This window comes from Triticum dicoccoides, chromosome 6B, assembly GCF_002162155.2.
Source record: "Triticum dicoccoides isolate Atlit2015 ecotype Zavitan chromosome 6B, WEW_v2.0, whole genome shotgun sequence".
In the NCBI taxonomy this organism is placed as follows: Eukaryota; Viridiplantae; Streptophyta; class Magnoliopsida; order Poales; family Poaceae; genus Triticum; species Triticum dicoccoides.
Genome location: NC_041391.1, coordinates 72,266,671 through 72,278,420, shown reverse-complemented (window position 1 = coordinate 72,278,420; position 11,750 = coordinate 72,266,671).

Below are 11,750 nucleotides of genomic sequence, written 5' to 3'. Positions count from 1 at the left end.
TGCATGTGCAGGAAGTTTTCCCACCACGATGCTGCTGCTCCTGTGAGATAATGTGGTGCAAACAGTACTTTTTCACGGTCTGAACACTGTGCGATAATTAATTTTCTCTCCATGTATTGAAGCCAGTCGTCGGCCTCAAGAGGCTTGTCAGTATGAGAAAATGTTGGAGGACGCGTCTTCTGTAACTCAGATAATTTGGATTGCAGTTGATACTGACCACGGTTACTTCCCATATTGATGAATTGGTTCATGATTTCCTGGTGTTGTTGCTGACTCTGTTCATACAGACGACACACTTGTGTAAAAGTTGTTTCACTGTCCGGTTGACTTGTCTGACCCTGAGTGAAAAAATTGTGGTTTTGCGGTGTGCCATAATTTTCTTCTGGCTGATTTGGCATGGAGCGCGTCCAAGGACGAGACATCTTTCACTCTGGGGATATATTTTGTGAAACTCGTAAGACAAGGAAGAGAGTCGCAAAAGTCAATAAAATCACACACAAAGAACATTTTTAAAACTCCAGGATATTTTTGGAAACACACGATTGCGCGCGGAGAAGGACTATTACATATCTTACACACAAGCATAATCATACATTACATCACTCAGGATATGCGTACATAATCCTGACATGTTATTTAAACTAGTGCACTCCTCCAGATCCTACATGATGCGCAAACAGGCTACTTCTCACAACCTATGTACATATAAACATACTACACAAGTCGATATATCGCATGGCGTCTACGCGTACTCAGTCGGAGATGGTGAGGATCTCCATTGGCCTGCTGAGGGTGAGACGCAGTGATGCTGGGGAATCAACCTCCTCCTCGCTAATAGGTTCTAGATGAGGAACGTTGCGCTGAGCTGATGGAGCAAGTGCTGTCGGCGGAGTAACCTGAATAAGAGTGGGCGGAATAGGTGGAGTAGCACGTATGGGAGTGGGTGCAAAAAGTGGTGCAGCGCGAACGGGAGTGGGTGCAATAGCCTGGTTAAATTCCTCAGTGGTAGGCAGACGACGAGCAGTGGCGAGAATGGTAGGTGAATGAGAAGCTGAGGACGAGATAAAAGTCAGCGGTGGAGCGGTGTGTAGGAGTTCCCTCCTGTTAGCAGCACAGCCATGAACTGAGTCCATGCGGGCAGCTACGAGGTCGTCCACCATGCTGTCGAAGGCTGCCTCCAGGGCTCGGAGGTACTCGACAAGCATCTCAAAGGCCTTGTCTCGCTCTCCTCTAGGGCAAGAGAATGAGTAGTGACAGGTGTAAGGCACATGGCATGGAAGGTAGCGGTAGCGACGGGTCTTCATTGCAGGAAGGACATCCCGAAGACGAGCTATCGCCTCGCGGGCTGCCATCTGCATAGCATGCCTCTCTGTAGGCATGGCTCGCCCCAAGAAATGGAAGCGGCGCATCTCAACACGCCCTCCCCTAAACTGCACTGCGGCCTGGTGCATGGTCAGACTGTCGTTGATCTTGTGTGGATAAAGTTTGAAGACTGGGTGCACGGATGGCCCCATCGCGACCTGAACGATGAAGGAGAGGAGTTTGACGAACCCCTCAGGCACGTTGGCGAACATCTGAGACTCGCAGTCGCTGCCGGCCATCTACAAAAGTAGGCAAAAATTCTGAGTTATCATATCATAAATTTTTATGCTGACTGTCAAAAAATGACTACATTTGTAAAAACATGAATAAACTCTATCGTGCTAATAACTAAATTAGCGATCGCACCTAGTGGCTTCCTACAGTCAGCCTGGCTCTGGTTACCAAGTCTGTCACGACCGACTTTTTCAATAAATAATTATTGAGAAAATCGATCTTTAAATTCCAGTATAGGAAAAGTCATCCTCACTGGTAGACAAATACTTGATGAACAGAGGACCAGTAGCATTATAATACAGGGTTGAGCTGAGGCTGCTCAACAATTATTACAAACTCACCAATATCTTACATAAGGGCGGTTATAACACAGGGTGTGGTGGCATGCTACTAGCTCGAGGAAAAAGTGGTGGATAACTTGACTCCTAACTGGCAGCTCATCGAGCGTCGAGGTGAGGCTCGATGGATTTATTTCTGGGGTTGCGGAAGTGGATAATACAATGACCAAACAGGATCGCACGGGACTGACTGGGACTCCTCTAGGCGTCGGAATCGCTATCAAACTCTTCATCCATGAGATCGCCTTCATCAACATCTGGCCAAATCAACAAGCCAGGTGAGTACTTTGAAAGTACTCGCAAGACAGTTCGAACGAAAGATATAATCAATGAATGCATGAATGCGTCATGAATATGAATAATGATGCTCTTCTCAACAATAATATTATTTCATGACTTGTTAAATAAAATAAATAACTGAAAACCGATCGGGTGTCTGGAGCGATGCCTCGAAAGGTAAACAAATAAAATGCATGCCGCAGTCGGGCGTCTAAGCGACACCACATAAAGGGCTTAAAAGAAATGCCGCAGTCGGGCATCTTAGCGACACCACATAAAGGGCTTAAAAGAAAATACCACTGTCGGATATCTGAGCGACGTCACAGACAGGGTTTATAAAAGAAATGCCACAGTCAGACATCTGAGCGATGTCACAAAAAGGGCTTATAAAAGAAATGTCACCGTCGGACATCTGAGCGATGTCACAGACAGGGCTTACAAAAGAAATGCCACGGTCGGACATCCGAGCGATGTCACAGACAGGGCTTACAAAAGAAATGCCACCGTCGGACATCTGAGCGACATCACAGACAGGGCTTACAATAAATGTAATTAACAAGAATGCCACCGTCGGACATCTGAGCGACATCACAGACAGGGCTTACAATAAACGTAAATAACAAGATTAGTCCATCCACAAGAATAATCTTTAACCGGATTTATCACACATGTATTCCACCGGGGTTTTTGTCACTGAGACTGATATCTGACAAGATAAGATGAATATAGTACTTGAACAAAGTACAAGATAATTGAAAGAATTTGAGACTCTGCAGAGTTTGGATGAACTGACCACAGCCAACGGATTTCCGTAATCTTGAAGGACTAGTTCCGTTTACGGTATTTCAGTAGAAACACATTTAACTAGTACACACCCATTTCACCTCACGATGCCAGGAATCACCCTGGACAACGTCCAAGAAAAACTTCGAGACGGGGAGGCCACAACCTCGAGTAGCATGGGATCAAATTTCTATACGCGCGCTCTAAGGGGTGCCCCCCTCTCGGTCCCAACCGGAAACACCCATGCCCCCTGACCGGATGACGGGCTTTAATCCAGGGCAATGGAACCCTCATCCCGGCCTCTCTATTTGGTGTGTACAAGGAAAACGATTGGCAACTTACTATGCCATATTCCTTTCGGAAAACATGTGACAGTACAAGAAGGGATGAATGGAAATGTGATTTTTTCACGATGACACGGAAGTCAAATAATCTGGCGTAAGACTGGCATGTCACAACACTGCCATCTTACCCATCCTCATGCCAACACATGGCCATGCAAATATGTATCCAACAACATAATGCTTACCGAAAGTTACTTTCCACTTATGTGCATGAAATATAACATTCAAAGAAATGTTCATAAACATGCCATGACTATACTAAAAATGCAAACATGCAACAACCACTCATCATATCAAGAGTTCAAACATGCTTGCCTGGTTCGGAGTAGTCGGAGTTTAACTGTGTGAAGTTTGCAGCTCCGTCACCTCCTCCAGTATCTACGGTATAAGAAAAATACATACGCAAAGTAAATACCGTGAGTGTACAGAAAAGTGTTCCAAATATTTCTCAAATAAATATGACAAAAAACTAGACAGAAAAGTAAAGGTGACAGAAAAAGAATCAATCAAATATCATTTTCTATTTAAAAGTTATAAGAGTTTTGGTCCAATGACCCATCTGTAATGAAACAGAAAGTTTCCAGGGGGCTCTGCGAAAAAATCCAGAAAAACGTTTCATTTAAAAGAAATGACTGAGAGGCTGACAGGCGGGCTCCACCTATCAGGTTTGAAATTTCAAACGGGGAAAACAGAGCGCGACGGCGCCCGAGAGGTGCGGTGGTCGTCGGTGGCGATCCACGGCGAGGCAAGGTGATCGGGGGTTACCTTCGAGATCAGTGCACCGTTCCGCGTCTGTGGGTGGTGGTGGTGGTCGACAGCGGCCCTTGCTCCGGCGGACGGCGGTTCGGGCAGTCGTGGATCTCGCCGGAGGGAGCTGCGGTGTTCAAATTGAAGAGGGGGTTAGCCTAGTGGAGGCAGTACGAGGCTACGGGCAAGAGCAGGGCGGCAGAGGAGTTCTCACCGAAGAGAACTTTGCCGGAGCCCGAGGCGGACGGAGGTTGCCGGAGTCGAAGAAGAAAGGCCCCTCGAGGCTCTCCCAGTGGCTAGGCGGGGTCTAGTGAGGTGGTGGAGTCGTGCGGGGGCGAGAGCAAGCTCGGGGAGTGCTATTTATAGCTGGCCCGAGGCCGTTGCCGTGAACGGATAAGTCCGGCGGTTGATTACGGCGGTGCTGTGGCGAGACGGTCGGCTTAGGGGCTTGAGCATCGCCTAGGTGGAGTTGTGGTGCCATTTCGGCGTCCAGCTCAGCGAGGGAGGGAGGTTTACGGCCTGCCCTCGACAGAACGGCAGCACGGCCCGTCAACCACGGCGACGGTGCTGCATGCGTGCGCTGGCAAGGAGATGGCCACGCGGAGCTACCAGGGGGATTGGGCGGTGCCAAACGGCGTTCTGCCACGGTGTTGTCCCTGTCGGCCATTACGGTGGCTCGGCCGCCGCAAAGCACGCTAGTGCAGGTGGGCCAGGGCGCCACCGACGCCAGGAAGGCGCCAAGCGCGCGTGTGGAGCTCCGGACAAGAGGAAGGGGCTGCGAGCATCGAGCCAAACGCACAGTGGGCATGTGACTGAAGTTCTATCGGAGAAACGACACTGAACTTTCTGAATTTACTGAATATGAACAAAACAGTGCATGCCAAGTGTTCGACAGAATGATCCTGGAATCTAGGGATTTTTCCTTGAGCTGATTTTTGGTGGAGAGATCTCTCATTGCAACTAGAGGTTGCCTGAATTTTGGTGGAATTTTTGGAGAAGTGTAGATATGAATTTCACCAAATTTGGCAAATATTGTCCAAACTTGCAGTGAGTGAAATTTGAAATATTTGAAAAGAAGAAGAGTGGATCAAGATGGTTCTAGGTTGTGAGTGCTAAGGACTATCCAGAGGTGTTGAGTTGAGGTCAAAAATCAAATGCATTAGGGTACTTGCTTTGTAAATCACATAGGCTCAAAAGAAAAGACAGAATTATTTTGGAAAGAGAAATAATTGGAATAAAATCCAAAAATGGACTTTATTAGTTTGCACAGAATGTTTGGGTTGTACCCAAGTGGGAGGAGGGGTTTTTGGGGGAGTTTTACCATAAGAAGCATGGTAAACAAGAGTGGATCAAAATCAAATGAAAGCCCAAAAACAAAAGATTTTCTTTTTAAAAGAAACTAAATCCAAGAAAATATTTTTGAGAGGGCAACTCAGCAAGAGGGTTTCTAAGAAGGGTTTAAATGACCTTCTTCAAACCAAGCAAGGCTCTTTCTGAAAACAAAAATCACAAAATTTTTGGACTGTCACAGCCCGTTATTCAGTTGGGCCGTTTACAGCCCATGTTATCTTTCGGCCTTCTTAGAGCCCATTTATTCTTGGGCTTATTTGCAGCATTCGGTTACTTATGGCCCGTTACTGCCATTTTCTGCTTGTGGGCCAAATTCAGCACGTTGTTACAGTCGGCCCGTTTGTGGTCCGTTAGTCTGTTGGGCCATTTTCATAGCATCACCAAATACGGCCTATTAACGGCCCGTTATGGTCAGCCAATAAAACATACGATTTCCATTATAGGCCCGTCTATGGCCCATTAAAGGCCAGTACAAGACCCATAAATGAGTCAGCGGCCCATGAATCCTACGTGACATAGAAGGCCCATGGATCCTGCGAGACATAGAAGGCCCATGGACACTGCGAGATGTAGAAGGCCCATGGATCCTGCGAGACGTAGAAGGCCCATGGATCCTACGAGACGTAGAAGGCCCATGGTCGGGCAAGTTGGCCCCCTTTTGAATGATATAGCATATTCAAAGAATCATCCTACTCAATACTATCACCTCTAAAAAGCATACACTATACAACAAAGAGATCAAGGCATAGAAAGGTAGAATAATCCTACACTATAGAATAAAGAAATTACAGCCGATTATACCCACTGGGCATTATGGTACGGCACAGGTGATAATAAAGCATACACAAACAGCAAATTACATACACTGGGCAAATACGGCTCATACATCATGGACGAGCATCAACTTAACTCCATTTGAACTATAATCTCTTCAGGAAATAGGATTGGCCAGATTCAGATAGCACAAATTTCAGTCTGCAAAATCTCCAATTCCTTCATGGTTACCTCGGTGTCTTGTTTCATTTTTTTGACTCATGCATCTAATACCTGCATGTCCAGTCTCAACTTGTTGATTATACATTGACAATCATGTACACGTTGTCTTGCCACCTCTAGTTGATGCTCGAGAACATCAGCACATTCCAATTCCAATCCATAATCATTCGGTAATGGCCATGCCGCACTGCTCGCAGATTTTTGTGTTGATGTCACTTCATCCTGAAATGTTTCTGTAAGTACACATGACTAGGGCAAAAATATAGTTACAATAGTGAAGCGAACAAGACACTATTTTGTACTACATGGCAAAACAGGACTAACAATAATGTTACATGTCACTTTCACAAAAAAAATGTTACACGTCATGAAGCATAAGCAGTTGATATTTTAAAAATTATAAAAAAAGATAGTCTGTGCAGCCTGCATACAGAAATCCCTCTTAGCTCACCAGAGGAGCATGATGTTGGGGCCCAATCGAAAACACAGACAAGTTACAAATTTAGACAGCATGTTGCGTATAAGTAAGCAAGCAGCTGGCCATTTTGTACCTCAATTAAAGTCTTAGGGAGCATAATGAACAGCAGAGGGTTTCATACAAACATACTACAGCAGGAAAAACTATGCAATCATTAGCATAGTATAAACTAGATTGTGAGCCTCATGCAATAATAGTTGGTTAATAAACTTCAAAGCTTCAGGCACACTTCGGCAGAGTAATTAAATGGTAAGGCCTTTAATTATGTCAACTAATAGTGATACAAGTACTGAACATCAGGCATAATTATTTGGGCATCTCATTAAGTGAGGACAAATAAAGCAATTGAAAAGAGAAAATTAACTATGCCTGAAACAAACAAGGAATTGAACTGTTGAGTTGCATACAGTGACTTACCTTAGCAGGTTGAAGAGGCTCAGCGCAGCTCCTACTTCTTTCGCAAGGCTCCTTCGTAACATCTTGTACTTGGAAATCCTCAATCTTATCTTCATTGCACCCCCTCTGCAAGGTGACACAAACTAGTTACTCGTCTCCTTGAAGATAAATATGCATACTTTCCAGTCTGTGAACACAAAAGGATGAGATTATAACAAAACAACACCACATAATGAAACATGCCGCATCTCTTGCACTTGCACACAATGAAATGAGCATTTACTATGTCTGCACTATGTAAAAACTAGGCATACCTTCGAACTGGATCTCCAGGTAATCTTGGAGAGCCTACTGTAGTGTACAGCCAAACCTTTATTCACCTATGAGTTAGACAAGGCCCCACTACAGCAGCCCTTAGTGTTTCAATCGTTGACAAGCTCTGTTAGAGTGTTAGGTCAAGAACAGCAAGTAATCAAAGCAAACAGTCCTAGTATGGCTGGTTGATGCAAACAAGCAATTGAACAGATGTGTGAGCAAAGCTTACATATCAAGAAAAGAAGCAAAGAAGGAGGCTTAAAGACCATCACTTGACTGACCAGATTTAAGGGGCATTTAAACATCATGTGCAACGTATGAACTAACATAAACATTGCATATTCCAGATTCTACAATGGAATGCACATGTATTAGGTTATGCCATGTATGATGATGCCGAAATGTACAGATAGCAGGCAGGAGTGATTCATCATTGCACGGACAATTGTGTTGCAGGTTAAGGGCCAGTTCGATTGCGCCTTTTCAGGGTATATTGTCAAAATAAGCCATAAAAGATGTAAAGAAGTCATGGGCTTGGGCTTAACTAATTTCGCTTTGGAGGGGGGTGTTTCGGGTAGAACCTCACTAAAATTTGAAGGGGAGGGGAATGATGAGTTGCTACAAGCTGCTCCTACTGCTGCCATATGATGAATTGCTATGAGCTGCTCCTGCTGCTGCTATATGATGAATTGCTATGAGCTGTTGTTGGTATATGATGAATTGCAGACTGTTGCTGCTGTATGATGAGTTGCTATGAGCTCCTGCTGCTGCTATATGATGAGTTGCTACAAGCTGCTCCTGCTGCTGCTATATGATGAATTGCTATGAGCTTCTCCTGCTGCTGCTATATGATGAATTGCTATGAGCTGCTGCTGGTATATGATGAATTGCAGACTGCTGCTGCTGTATGATGAGTTGCTATGAGCTGCTGCTGCTGCTGCTATATGATGCTTTCAGGTGGTGGTGCTATATGATAATAACCAGCCACTTGGACCATCGAATTTCAACAAATAATTGTTCTTCATTTAAATGTGGGTCATGCGTTCTTCGTTTAAATTAGGCAATGGGATCTCTATGAAAAACATTGACCAAAGTGATTTGTGCCAAGTAGATGGTATCTTTGTATTTGCATTTTGAGCAAATAGTGATGGTCTGTTTCCCTATCATATTAATTACTGCACTGGGTTCAATTTGTGATGTTTGCAAGTCAAACTAATTTCCATATGTGTAGCAAAATGAAAAATATATATAATGCAATCTAGACTTTCCATTGATCATACCAAAGATAAGCTGAAAACGCAATGAAAAGAACAGGTTGGCGTATTACGTGGAGCTTATATTCACAGGTGCTTATTTTCTTAGGATAACTCGTAATAACTGTCCCTTAGAAACTTGGCTAATAGAAATGGCATACAAATAACATGTCACAATGATTGCAATGGAGGAGTGACGTACCATAGCACACAGTATAGGCTCACCGATGCCTCTCCTTTTTTTGCGATGTTCCATGAAATTGCCACATACATCTTGTACTTTTTCATTGTGTAACCCTATCTGCAAGTTGACACGGCTAATTTCAGACATCTCTACATGATACTACATTGCATATCCCTTGCGCATATTTAAACCACCAATTAACGATTGTGTGCGTACCATAAACTAGCCATGACTCTGTATGCTGGACTAGCAGGCACTCTAAGGGAGCCTAATGTAGTGCACTGGAATTCCTACATGCCGCCTTCAATTTTGTGTAATGTAATGTCCCTGTTCCTAAATATATGTCTTTGTAGAGATTCCAGTATGGACCACATACAGATGTATATAGATGCATTTTCGAGTGTGAATTCACTCATTTTTCTCCGTATGTAGCCTATAGTGGAATCTCTAGAAAGACTTATATTTAGGAACAGAGGTACGAGGTAGTATCATGTATGACATCTACATATCTAATTTAGCAGCCAGTAGTAGAAATCATTATCTACACAAAGGGATTACTGGTCGAAAATACTAGCAAAGCACGCTGGCAGGCACAGAACAATACAAGAGAGAGAGACGCGCTTACAAGATCATAGCAATGCCTCAGTCTAGGATCTTGGTTGGCCAAGTTGTTAGATCCAGAAGAAACATCGTCCTTGTAGTTTTTGCCAGCTGCATAACAGGTAACAGCGACCAGTTAGTATATTTGAAGTACATCGGGCAGGTGATGCTGGACGGGTTTAAAGGTGACAAGTACCTAGGCCGTGGCGGGTGCTTGGCATCTCTCCAGACGGTGGGAATCAGGTTAGAAACGTCGAGGGTGATAACGCTGCGCTGGCTGTCGGGGTCCATTAAGGAGATCTAGAATCGTCGAGTTGGGTGTTTGTGGAGCGGCTCCGGTAGGGTGGACTACGGTTTGGGCGAAGCGGGTCTGTGGCCGTGGATGAGGGCGTAGGTGAAGCTGCTCCGGTGGTTGGGTTAAGGATGGTGTCGATGACGTGGATCTGCGGTCGTGGACGGGGCGTCAGAAGCTGCTCTAGTGGTTGGGTTAAGGATGGTGTCGACGATGCGGATCTGTGGCTGTGTATGAGGCGTCAGAAGCTGCTCCGGTGGTTGGGTTAAGGGTGGTGTCGACGATGCGGATCTGCGGCCGTGGACGGGGCATCAGAAGCTACTCCGGTAGGTTGGATGAGGGTGCGAGGAAGCTGATCTGAGGCCGTGGACTTGTGAGTTGGCAAAGCGGCCCCGGTAGGGTTGAGAATGGTATAGGCGAAGCTACTCCGGTAGGGTTGACGCTGGTGTCGGTGAAGCGGCTCCGGTAGGGTTGAGGAAGGTGTCGGCGAAGCGCCTCCGGTAGGGTTGAGGAAGGTGTCGGCGAAGAGGATTAGAGGCCGTCGACGGGGGCGTCGGTGGGGCAGCTCCGGGGGTGTGGACGAAGTGTCTCCGGTGGGGAGTACGAATGAGCCGCTGCAGATGCGCGGCGGTTGACGAGAGTACCGGTGAAGCAGATCCGGCGCCGTGGACAAGGCCGGCACTGAATGGGCTGTGGTACAGTGGTGGATTAGTAGTCTACTTGTTTCTAGGGGGGTAGATGCGGCCGCAGAAGCAGATCCGGTGAGGTGGACGCCGCTGGCAGTGAATGGGCTATGGTACACCGATGGATGAGTAGTCTATGGTTTCGAGAGGGGAGGGGAGAAAGGGCGATGAAGTACGGACACCGTTATGTAAGATGCTCTGGTGCTGTGGAGTTAGTCGTTTTTGCAGGAGGAGGGGAGAGGAAATGGGGGTGGCGTTTAGTGGGGGGAACCGGAAGTTACCAAAGCAGCCCCGACCTATCATGTAGATGAGGGCGGTATTGTAACTGTTGGTCTCCGTGCACCAAGGACAAAAGGGGGATTTCGCATGCTAAACACTAAGGTGGCGGGAATCTAGAAGGAGGCGGGAGATTTTTCCCCCCGCGGGATCATTTGTATCCAGTTTCAACTAATTTTGGACCGTGCTAGCGGGAAGGTCATGCTAGACTGTGTACACGGGGCACGCGTCAGCAGTTAATAACTAGTGTGAAGTCCACCCCAGAAAAAAGACAATAACTCGGGATGATGCGCCGATAACTTGGACGTTCACACGGGCGCGGCCAATCATACGGGTGTAGTGGCGCGTTCACAAAAAAAGGGATCAAACACTCAGCCTATGTATTTCTCGTGTAAATAGATAATTTAGTGCCATTGGTTATTTACTTTAAACATAATGCATTGACGTGTTAGTGTAGAGGTGCACAAAAAGAAATGGATATTGTAGTTAGCTACTTAAAAGTGTTACCTCATATGATTACATAGCCGCCATTTCATAAATTGCGTAACCGTTGAATTCATATATGAATATTAAATATATATTACTTCAAAATAGAAACTTAAATCATCCAAGGCTAATGAATTTGAATGCAAGAGTAACAATGGTGCATGTGCATGATAGCTACATTGGTTGTTTCAAGAAACATCACTGTAACTTTGGCATGCACAACTGAAAAAGGTTTATTTAAATAGGAAAAAAATGTGATATGTGAGTGTCCAATCTTTATAGCATTGAATCAATATTGTACCTTTGGCCACGATATGAAGTAGATATTGACTTATGTTCAAGCGATGCACGTCC